The sequence below is a fragment of the Aulonocara sp. 'chitande type north' Nkhata Bay genome, linkage group LG3, assembly GCF_057382095.1.
Source record: "Aulonocara sp. 'chitande type north' Nkhata Bay isolate Kocher_YH1m ecotype deep benthic linkage group LG3, A_spYH_male_GT1.1, whole genome shotgun sequence".
NCBI classification, from domain to species: domain Eukaryota; kingdom Metazoa; phylum Chordata; class Actinopteri; order Cichliformes; family Cichlidae; genus Aulonocara; species Aulonocara sp. 'chitande type north' Nkhata Bay.
Window position 1 is genome coordinate 78292744 of NC_141346.1, and position 12325 is coordinate 78305068.

A 12325-nucleotide genomic window follows, 5' to 3' on the forward strand; every position below is an offset into this window, starting at 1 on the left:
TCCTTTGTTGTTCTTTTGATGCAGAGTTACATTATAAATATAAAGAGTTATTTCAGAGTCTCATCAGTTTTCCTGCATGTCTTTATTTAACACATCAGCAGGGCTGAAGCTCTCATGTTAAACACACACTGATCTATGGACACGTTCATGTGTTTCTAACAGAACCAGGCTGTTATCAGCCTGCACTAACATTATGTCACACACACTGAATGTAACAGTGACAGTTTACATCATCACACAATCAGCTGTGATTGTTTCACTGTCATCAAACGAGTCAACAGGAAGTAGAATCAATAGAAACCAATCATTTCCTGACAGCATGTCTGATGGAAATAAGTGCAGATTATGTATGAAGTCTAACTGCACACAGTAACTGTGTTACAATAAGGACTTAACAGCGCCCTCTGCTGGAGTGTTTCAGTACTGCGTTAACTACAATACACCACCTCCTCCTCACACCACCTGCTACAGCTCTACTCTTCTATGACTACAGTCATCCACAGCACTGATGTGAGGTCACATGGTTCATATGTAAGGAGCACAGCTGACCTCAGGTGAGTTTAATGACTGTGAGCAGCAGCTGTGTTATTGTCACTGTGACAGGGAGACACTCTCAGACACAGCGCTCATGTCAGCTTGTTCTCATGCAGGAGGATCAGGAGCTCCATGTTTGTCTTTCTGTTTGAATCATGATGTGTTTGTGCCATCAGAGTCTGTCATGAGTACTCAGGGTTTCACAGCAGCTCTTCTGGATGCTGACGAGGACTCCAACCTCATGTTTCACCTCTCTGAGCTTCTGATGTCTGTGAACACTCGTGTTTCTTCTCTGGGCTCATCTGGACAAAAACACCTTTCTGTGTTTGGCTGCAGCCTCATTCTGACTGACAGGAAGTGTGTTATCCATGAGCTGCACTTCTGTGAGGAAGTTTCCTGCTGTGTTTCCTGTCTGTGGACAAACACGAGTGTTCCAGCTGAGGACTTGCTTCCTTCCACCTGTCCATACAGGACATCACGCTGTCTGCAGCTCTGTAAATGCAGCTCCAGGTCCTTCCACGTGCTGCTCTGTATTTGTGCAGTTTGTAGTGTGTCCTGGGAAACGTAGCACACATGGTGTTCTTCTGCTGTTTCCTCCTTTCACTGAGTGTGAAACACTGACGCTGTGCTGTTGTTCACAGAGGGGAGCTGATTCTAGCTGCAGCTGGACTCTGTCATCTAACTGAATGTGTTGGTGCTGATCACGGGGCTCTGAGGGGGGAGCAGCAGGAGGACTCTGGATGCTGACGTCAGTGTATCTGTGGAAGCTCCCACAGCGTGTCTGTCATTCAATATTGTGCTGTATATTGTATCTATGCAAAGATGAACAGACTGTGTGTTCACTGGTCTCTGTGCTGCAGCTCTGATGTCATCATCACTCCCTCCTCCACCCTCAGCAGTCCCAGCATGCTGCTGTGGTGCACCCCACCCTCACTCTACACCTGAGCCACAGACCACACCCTCCACCTCAATATACACCACAGTTTTCTCTGCTGTGGAAATGAGATCAGGAGGAAATCATCATTATTATTATTTAATAAACGCTCACATTAATGTGGGCTTATTTGTGTCATATTAGAAACATTAGTTGAGTGTTTTTAGTATAAAATGGTCAAAGCCCCTCTTTTTGCTCCTCCCCTCACCTGTGGATGGGCGGTGCTGTTACCGTGGTGACAGCTTGGATGTGTTTCAGTCCTGCCTGGTTATCACTGCAGGAATCTTTCACATTTATTACAGGTAATAACTCTGATTTTTCTGTGTATTATGAACCAAATGTATCCTGATACACACAGAGATGGATGAGCAGAGGGTTTTTTTGCAGTTTATGTAGTTACTATGGACTTAATGCATACATATTATTAAAATTAGGGCTATAACAGTTGTATTGATGTATAGCAACTTGAAATGCTCCCACAAATGGCTCCACAGCATGTAAAAATATAACAAAAGCTCTGGCGGACTTGGTTCTGTGGTCAGTCTTAAAGGGTGAAGTTCAACTCTGTAATCTTCACTGTGTCACAGAGTTCAGTGAGTCCCGTTATTCACAGCATCAATCAGATCATCAGAGAACAGCTGATCAGCAATCAGTGGTGCCAACAGCGCCTCCTGTGGTGAGAGGATGCAATAATGCAATGTAGCATTTTTCCACTCAACACTTGCAGTCATGGAAACTGTCTGTTGGATCTGTGTGACGTTGCTTTCTTGGTTAGAGTTCCTCACAAATGTCCAGATGATTCTTCTAATGAGGCGTCGACCATGTTTGCAGCTCTTTGGAAGAAAACGTCGCCCTTTGCCATCCTTACTTTTCTTTGACTTCTTCAAATGCAGCTGAACTCCAGCTGGTATTTTCTTGGACTTTGCAGCTGTTTCTGGTCATCAGTTCATTCCTGCAAACCTCTGAAGCTGAACAACAATGATGCTGCATTGCTGGCTGATCCCAAAAGGTTGATTCTGTTCATCTGGACGTTTTCAGAAACGTTTGCTCACTGATCAGGTGACTTCTTCAGTCTCAGCTGACTGCAGCTTTACAAGCTTACAAACAGCACATTTGCACAATGACTGAAAGCAGCAGCACCTGATATATATGATACTAATATAATACATATACATATATAATCCATACTAATGATGAAGGAACTGAGCTCACAGTCCATTGTTCATTCAGTGAACTACTCAGTTTATTTTGGGCCTCAGAAATGCTCACTCTGTTTGTACATCACTGTCAGCAATAGACTCATTCTGCTGTGTGGACAGGAACACATGTGACATCACTTCCTGTTTGTTTGTGACTGAAGAGGAAGAAGTTTACAAGGAATCATTTAGAAGAGTTTCAAACATCAACTGATTGAATCCATGAATCTGAAAACGTGTTTGTGAGTGAAAGAGACAGACATGTACAGACTGAACTATCTGTTCAACAGTCAGAGTGTTTCTGTAACAGGAGACACTCTTTACACTCCACTCAGCACAGGGACACTGAGGAACCAGGAGTCCAGACTCTAAACCCAGGATAAAGAGTTTGAGTGAATGTGGTGTTGAAGGTGTGGAGGTGGATCAGAGTGTCAGAGGAGACTCTGTAGAAGGACAGAGTGCCAGCAGGACAGTCCACATACACTGCTGCTCTGTTAGAGACAGAGGAGGAGGAGGAGGAGGAGGAGGAGATGGATGTTACTCTGTAATTGTGCCTGACAGACTGAGGACCATCATTATAGCAGATCAGACTCCAGGACTGATCATTTCCTCCAAACCAACAGTCATAACTGTCTCCTTTCCTTCCGATGCTTCTGTAACTCACTGATATACAAACGCCTCCTCTCCACTCGACCTCCCAGTAACAGCGACCAGTCAGACCATTTCTACACAGCAGCTGAGGATAAAAACCATCAAATCTGTCTGGATGATCAGGATATGACTGAACCTCCTCCACATATGTCACCTTCCTGTTGTTGTCAGACAGTTGGAGCTTTGTGTTCACTGTGTTTGTGTCGATTGTGAGTTGACAGGAATCTGATGGAGAGAACAAACACAATCCAGCTGCAGTTATTGATCCATCATCTGTTCATTGATTGACACTTTGATGATGACTCCTGACATGATGAAGATGGTTGAATGTGTGCTGCTTTGTTTTCATGAATCCCATTAAAAACACACTTACACTTCCTCAGACCTGGTCTCAACCATCGGACTCCAGCAGGCTCCACCCTGAAAGGAGGAGGGGGGTCAGAGCAGCACAGTCAGCATGCACACATGGACATTACATGGCTCTCACACACACACTGTTACACACTGAGCTCAAAGCTCGGCTCCACTGTTTTATTCAAAGAAATCTACATTTATTTATCAGCACATTTAAAAACAGCTTGAGCCAAAGTGCTGCACAGAGTAGAGAGAAAATAGGAAACATACACAGTAATGACTATAAAGACTGGTCAGGATTGAAAGCTACAGAGTACAAATGTGTTTCCAACCGGCTTTTAAAAATGTCCAGTGTTGGTGACGACCTGATGTGAAGGGCGACTGTTCCAGAGTTTGGCTGCAGCCATCGATAAAGCTCACCTCTGTTTTTACGTCTAGTTCTGGTCAGAAGCTGCTTATCTGCAGACCTGAGGGCTCCACTTGGATTCTTTTGTTAAAGAGAGATAAGATGGAGCCAATCCATTCACAGATTTAAAGACAACCAGATCTGGAAGTGGATTCTACCACGTACTGGTAACCAGTGGAAAAAGCTGGTGATGGGTCGTCTAGCACAGACCCACCGCTGGAACCAGACAATTGATGAGGGAGAGAACTGTGACAGCGCCGTTCCTTCACTTGACCTCAGTCGCTCTCGTCTGCTCCCTCGTAACACTGCTCTTTATTGAGCTTACATGAATATGCACAAGTTCATTATGACGTCTTACACAGGTATGAACAAAGAGTACCAGTCTGTGCATAGTGTGTGTGTGTGTGTGTGTGTGTCTGTGTGTGTGTGTGTCTGTGTGTGTGTGTGTGTGTGTGTGTGTCTGTGTGTGTGTGTGTGTGTCTGTGTGTGTGTGTCTGTGTGTGTGTGTGTGTGTGTTCCAGATGTGACCCTGTGACCCCAAAGCTGGTGCTAAGAGTCCAGCGGTCCCCCTAACAAAGGGCTCTTATACTTAACCAGACACAGAGTAGGTGTCCTCCTACACCAGGGGTCTCAAACTCGCGGCCCGCGGGCCAATTGCGGCCCGCGGGCCGCAATTGCGGCCCGCAGGACGATAGTTTTTGGCCCCACCTTAATATGAAAATGTAATGTTAGTTTGATAATGTATGACACTTTACAGTGTTGTGGGCGGAGCTGAATTAACCCACCAATCAGGGTGGGATATGGATCTCAGGGGACACCAGCCGGGCTTGATGCAAGCAGGGAAACATTTCTCAATGAGTCAAAGTTCCAGCAGCGTTGCCCTGGAGTGTTTCTTTCTTTCTGTGCCTGGCTGGCTTCCTCCTTTCTATTGGGCAAACGCCGACATTCGCCCCAGCGCGCTGCGTTCACAACACTTCAAAAAAAGTTGTTTTTTTAAGTTGCTGCCCAGCGGGACATTATACGTATATAGATTTATACACACGTCAGTGGGATTTAAAGTTATTTTTCCACAGAGAGAGATCTCATATTAACTCTCACAGTGATGCGTAGGCGGCGGGATAAAAGAAAAGTCATGAACTCAATGCAGCCCAATTTAGTCTGCAGTCACATAGCGACACCTGTTCATCGGCAACAACAGTCCCCGGTAACCCGGACTAATTATAGGGTCGCACCGTAATTTGTGGCTCCATGTTTTTATTTGCATCACTGCGTTTGCATTGCAGCAAACATGAACATTACATATATTTCAATATAATGTAAAAGCAGTCAAAACAACTAACATCAGAAACAGCTGATGTTATTTGTTATATGTCACGGTGTCATTTCCGCTTCTTTCTCCTGTAACAACAGCCCGGCGCCGTGAGCAGTCGCCTTTTTTGCTCTCGCTATCCCTGCACTTTCTACCATCTGCAAACGCCACGGTGTTCGTGTCGTCATGAAAGACATGAACATCGAGCGTAAAAACAAAGGAGACTGCTACCGGCTTTTTATCTGCCGATCGCCGTGCTACGGTTGCAAGAAAAAGAAGCAGAAATGACGTTCTCTACGCGTTGAGACGTTCCCCGTCCGTCGGCTAAACGCTTGATTGAAACTTCAATGCGACAGTGACACCAAGTAGAATTATAAATGTCACATAGCCCCAAACATGTCTTTTTCAAAGCCTGCGGTGAAGAGAAAGGTTGGTGATGAGCACCGACAATTTCAGGAAAAGTGGGAAATGCAATATTTCTTTGTTGAGCACAGGGGCACCCCGACCTGTCTTATTTGCACAGAGAAAGTTGCGCTGCACAAGGAATACAATTTGAAACGTCATTACACAACTAGACATGCTGAGCTGGATGCAAAATACCAGGGAGACGAGAGAGCGAACCGGGTTGCCAGTCTTAAAACAGATCTACTGAGGCAGCAAGATTTCTCCAAGAAAGCAACCAAAGAGAATAATGCAGCAGTCGGAGCCACGTGGTTAGTGAGATGATTGCTAAAGCAGGGAAGCCATTCACAGAAGGTGCATTTGTCTAAAAGTGCATATTGCAGGCTGCAAATATAGTCTGTCCGGGAAAGAAAGGTCAGTTTAGCAACATCAGCCTTTCTGCCAACACCGCAGCAGATCGCATTTCTGACCTGTCAAGTGACATTTATGACCAACTGTGTGAGAAAGCCAAATGTTTCAGTGTATACTCAGTCGCTCTTGATGAGACCACAGACATCACCGACACTGCCCAGCTCCCAATGTATGTCCGTGGTGTTGATGACAGTTTTGAAGTGATGGAGGAGCTGCTCACAGTAATTCCAATGCATGGCCAGACCACCGCTCAGCAGATATTTACAAGCTGTGTGATGCCATTGAGAATGTTGGTTTGCCATGGAAGAGGTTTGTTGGAATAACAACAGATGGAGCGCCATCAATGACAGGGAGGAAACATGGACTGGTGGCACAAAACAAACTGGAAGAGGAAGGCGTGGAGGAGGCCATTGCTCTGCACTGCATCATCCATCAGCAGGTCCTTTGCAGCAAATGCCTGAAGTTTGACAATGTGATGTCTATTGTTGTGAAATGCATCAACCAAATCAGATCCAGGGGCTTAAAGCACCGAAGGTTCTGAGCTTTTTTAGAGGAAATGGAGTCAGAATATGGGGATGTGCTCGACTTCACTGAGGTACGTTGGCTCAGCAGGGGAAATGTATTAAAGAGACTTTTTGAGTTGAGAGCAGAAGTGAAGCCTTCATGGAGAAGGATGGAGTTAGTGTTCCTGTGCTAACTGATCCCAAATGGCTCATGGACTCAGCTTTTCTTGTTGATATGACACATGAGCTTAATGTACTGAACAAGACGTTACAAGGCCAGGGGCAACTTGTCAGTGCTGCCTATGACAACGTGAGAGCATTCTCCACAAAACTGGCGCTCTGGAAAGCTCAGCTCTCTCAGACAAACCTTTGCCATTTCCCAGCATGCAAGGCACTCGTGGATGCAGGCACACCATTCAGTGCTGACGAGTATGTTGATGTCATTTTGAGGCTACAGGAGGAATTTGATCACAGATTTGCTGACTTCAAGACACACAGAGCCACCTTTCACATTTTTGCGGACCCCTTCTCCTTTGATGTGCAAGATGCCCCTTCTGTGCTTCAAATGGAGCTCATTGAGCTGCAGTGCAACTCTGAACTCAAAGCAAAGTTCAGGGAGGTGAGTGGAAAAGCAGACAAGCTTGGACAATTTTTGAGAGAATTGAGCCCTAGTTTCCCTCGGCTTTCCCGAATGTTCAAGCGGACCATGTGCCTTTTTGGTAGCACATACTTGTGCCAAAAGCTCTTCTCCACTTTGAACTTCAATAAGTCCAAGTACAGGTCCAGACTTACGGATGATCATCTTCAAGACATACTGAGGGTCGCAACTGCTTCCTCCCTCAGGCCAAATCTGGCTCGGCTATGCGAGAGGAAACGCTGCCAGGTCTCTAGCAGCAAGGAGTAGGCAAGAGAAGCCATGTTCAGAAGAACAGTTCATTTTCTACAGTGTTCCATTCATGTTCAGAAGAAGGTTATAGAACTGTTAATACAGACATTTCAATCTAAATACAGCAGATATAGAAGACTGAAAGAAACACACAAGTTCACTGACTAAAAATATCTTATTATTATTTTATTTATGTATTACAGATTGATTTATTTTCTTATTAATTCTTAATTTGTTTATTCATTTTTCATATTTTGTGTTAAAAAATAAAAATAAAGAGATTTGAGAGGATTGGAATTTTTTTAACCATGCCTTTCTTGTGGAAAACCTAATGCGGCCCAGCCTCACCCAGACTCTGCCTGCAGCGGCCCCCAGCTAAATTGAGTTTGAGACCCCTGTCCTACACCATAAATCAGTAAGAGAGGGTACGACCTCTCTCATGGCCCCAAGTGGTGTGTGCATGCCAGAGCACTCTGGAAGGCACACAGAGTCTTTACAGACTACTAAGGATCAAACCTCTATCATCATGCAATCGATTATACAACTCTAAGCATATATGAGTAAATATTTCTAAGCATAAATGACAGTCAACAATATAAACCTTACAGCTGGTTTTAATAACAGAATTTATTTGTTTCTCAAACGAGAAAGAGCTATCGAGAAACACTCCTAAATCTTTAGTTCTTAACTTTTCCAGTGGGCCAAGGTCAACATTATCTGCTAATGCTAAATAGGCTGCCGTTATTAACTAATGCTAATTTGATGTGAATTAGCATTATGCACTAATGCTAACACTTTTTAACAATGTGAGTAGCTAATGCTAACACTATTTCCCTTAACTTTATAACATTGTGAACGGCTAATGCTAACACTCTTTTCCCTAGCATTACAACATCTGAGCTGCTAATGCTAAGTAGGCCGCCATTAGCACCTACGTCTATCCATCCATCCATCCATTCGCTTCCGCTTATCCTTTTCAGGGTCGCGGGGGGCGCTGGAGCCTATCCCAGCTGTCATAGGGCGAAAGGCGGGGTACACCCTGGACAGGTCGCCAGTCTGTCGCAGGGCTAACACACAGGGACAGACAACCATTCACACTCACATTCACTCGCACATTCACACCTAGTGGCAATTTGGATTATCCAATTAACCTATCCCCACAAGCTGCATGTCTTTGGACGGTGGGAGGAAGCCGGAGTACCCGGAGGGAACCCACGCAAACACGGGGAGAACATGCAAACTCCACACAGAAAGACCCCGGCCTGATGGTGGAATTGAACTCAGGACCTTCTTGCTGTGCGGCAACACTGCTAACCACCGTGCCACCGTGCTGCCCACCTACGTCTAATTTAAGGCAAATACGCATTAGAACCTAATGCTCATATCGTTTTCCTTTGCTTTATAGCAATGTGAGCAGCTACTGCTAAATAGCATTAGCTAATAACAGCAGTCTAATTTAATGCAAGTTAGCATCATTTGCATTATAACGATGTGAGGAGTTAATGCTAAGTATGCTGCCATTAGTGGCTAATTCTAATTAGGGGTGAATAATTATTACAAGCTAATGCTAATATCGTTTTCTCTTCCCTTTTAACAATGTGAGCAGCTAGTGCTAGGTAGGCTGAAGCTAGCAGCTAATGCTAAAGCTAAAGATAATTTGATGTGAATTAGCATTACATTAGTGAGGAGTTAATGCTAAGTAGACTGCCATTAGCAGGTAATGCTAATTTAAGGTTAATAGGAATTGGCATCTAATGCTAATACCATATTTTCTTGCTTTAACCCTTTAAAACTGGTCAGAGTGGGCACACTCCGTTTTGCGCAACTATTTTTAAATCCCGGTAGCACTGTAATCACGTGAGCTAGCGCAATAATTTTTTTTGCATATGAAACCTGAGGAGTTGTATTTACATCTTATGCCATCAGCTTGTCCTAGGTTACAGTTTCCTTCCACATATGCTTAGGACTCATATTGCTCTGCTGGAAATAGTTTATTTTGATGCATATGCTGTTATTTTGCAAATTTGCAGTATAATATTTATTTTCGTTTTTCCTGCAGTATATAAAAATTGGTGTATTTCAAAAATAAAACTATGAAGGCACTCAAAATAAATTTCCTGAGGTGGGAAACTATTTTGTGCAACTTTTTTGTATTTACAGTTTTGAGGGATAAGCCTCTTAAATTTCTCTAACTAGAAATATATGTTAAAAAAACAAAAACGATTTTCAATTTTTTTGTAGTTTATTGCACTTTTTTGCAATTTATGTAATTACTATGCACTTAATACATACATATTATTAAAATTTAGGCTGTAATGGTTGTATTGATGTATAGCAACTTGAAATGCTCCCAAAAATGGCTCTACAGCATGTAAAAATATAATATAAGCTCTGGCGGACTTGGTTCTATGGTAGGTCTTAAAGGGTTAAATCAATATCAGTAGCTAATCCGATTGCTCAGTCTGACGTCAGGTGAAGTCATTTTTATGCATTTAAGAGCTGTGTTGAATTCAACATTACAAACTGAACATTAGAACTATCCTCTTCTCCAGGATTTTCCTGATTTAACATTTCAATATGACATTTCCAGCGCTTTGTTTTCTCTGCTCACAGACAAAACAGATACACGCATGTATATACAGCCCACGTCCAGCTCTGCATGCACTCCTGCTCCATTTCTATAGAGAATAAACAACGTAACACAATCATTCTCCATTGTTTTCAACTCAACCAGCTGCATTTAATGAAGGAGTTTGAATTTACTTTACAACAGCTGCTGTTGTTTCCTGTCTGCATTCATGTTCTTAACTGTACTCCACACATTCTGAACTGGTGTACCGTAATTGTCGGGCTATAAGCCGCTACTTTTTGCACAAGCTTTGAGCCCTGCGGCTTTTAGTCAGGTGCGGCTTTTCTATGGATTGTCCATGAGCGGATTTGTTTTGTTTGTTCCGCTGTTGTACGGCACTACGTTGCCTGGCGGAAGGATCGGGGTTCAAGAGTGGTATGTTGGTCACATGTCCATCCGTCAGGCAACGTAGTGCAGTACGAGGTAGCGCGAAAAACAAACTTCAAAGTAGCGCTACCCGTTCAGCTGGAGGCCTGGATGATGAGCGGCGATAAACTTGCAAAAAGCAAGTTATGCCCAACTCCACCATTGGATTCTGACAGCGTGGAAAAGTGTGAAAACATCCACGATCACCAACAGATTTCGAAGGGCTGAATGCTGCATGATGAAGAGGAGGACACCGCCACGACCCTTCTGAGGGTGTTCGACTCTGACACTGACAACGAGGATTTCTTTGGTTTTGAAAGTGACAACGAAAGAAAGAAGCTGAGAGTGGATGACGAAGCCACCCTGAGCCTGTTTGTTTCCGACACTGGAGAAGAGGACTTTGGTGGTTTTAGTGCGCAGGAAGATGGTGGTGAATGACTGACTTTTCTTCTTGTTAAAGCCGTGTCACTGCACCTGAGCCTAAAAGGTAGTCCGAATCAATTGTTCTGGTGTGCTGTAGGTTATTGTTATGTACTACATTTGTTACTCATTTATGAAGCACAGTACATGTTTTGTACTTGTAATTACCGCTACTTGTACATATACCTAAAAAGTTATGCAAATATGTACCCATAACTTGTTTTTCAAAATATTAATAAAAGGGGTGTGTCTCCAAACAGCCATCTCTTTCCTGACAATTCGCTTTGTGCATATTCTCTTACATATGATAAGTCAACATTGAAACACCTGCGGCTTTTAGTCAGGTGCGGCTAATGTATGTACAAAACAGGATTTTCCCCTGATTTTAGCTTGTGCGGCTAATATTCAGGTGCGCTCTGTAGTCTGGGAAATACGGTAGTTCTTCCTAAAGTACTGCAGTATTCCTGCCAGTACATCCTTTTAGTTTTCCTAACTGTTTCCTCTGATGCTCGTTGCTATTCTTTCCTCAATGCAAATTCATGCTAAGCTCCTTCATATCCATCCCTGTTTCTAAACCTGTAATAATTGCTTTAATGTGTCTTTGGCCTAATTATGAGTCTGTCCATATGTTTGTAGTTCCCCACTTGCTTTGGTTTCTTAGCTCTGATTCTCTCAAATTTATCCTTGAAATCATTTACTGGCATCTCTCCCTCTCACTCCCACTATCCCCAGAACACCAGAGTATTCATCTCCTGGTTTATCCTATGGCCTCTTTGCATTTTCTCCAATCATCCCTGTTTCTAGAGTCTCACCCCATCTGCAGGCAGTCCAAGAGAAACTGCCTCTGCCATTTTCTTCTTCTTAATCTTTGATTTTTCTCTTCACTTTCTCCATTGGGTCTTCTTAGACGCACTTTCCAGAAAGCAGCAACATTTTTTGTGCCCCATTTTTCAAATTGTGCATCTTACTTCAGCTTAATGTGTTTCCTGTTTTGTTTTTACACAGGTCATGTAAAAGAAATCCTACCAGAGACTCGACAAAGCTGAACTGAAAGACAGCACAGGCAATAAATCAGAGCAGCACAGAACTTAAGCTCATGGTCCATAGAAGCTGGGCTCTACAGGTGTACCAGGACAAGCTTAGTGTAAGTCCCTCGAAAAAGTTTCACTTGTGCTGTTTCGGTGTAAATTACTGGTTTGTTTGAACAATTTCATCAGCTGAACCATAAATACTCCAAAACAATTTCTTTGTGACTCAGTGTGATTTTTCATTTTGTAATATTAGCATGTCAAACTCTACATTCTCTACACAGATGAGAAATGAA

The 12325-nt window shown here is 43.4% G+C and overlaps 1 protein-coding gene and 1 pseudogene across 2 annotated transcripts in view; both read right to left on the reverse strand.

Annotated features, from left to right (window-relative positions):
• The window catches only part of LOC147337109 (uncharacterized), a 360298-nt gene that overhangs the window by 92061 nt on the left and 255912 nt on the right, over nucleotides 1–12325 (reverse strand). The window lies entirely within an intron of this gene.
• Nucleotides 1–12325, reverse strand: part of LOC147337110 (protein NLRC3-like) — a 547272-nt pseudogene that overhangs the window by 67448 nt on the left and 467499 nt on the right. The gene's annotated exons all lie outside the window — the stretch shown is intronic.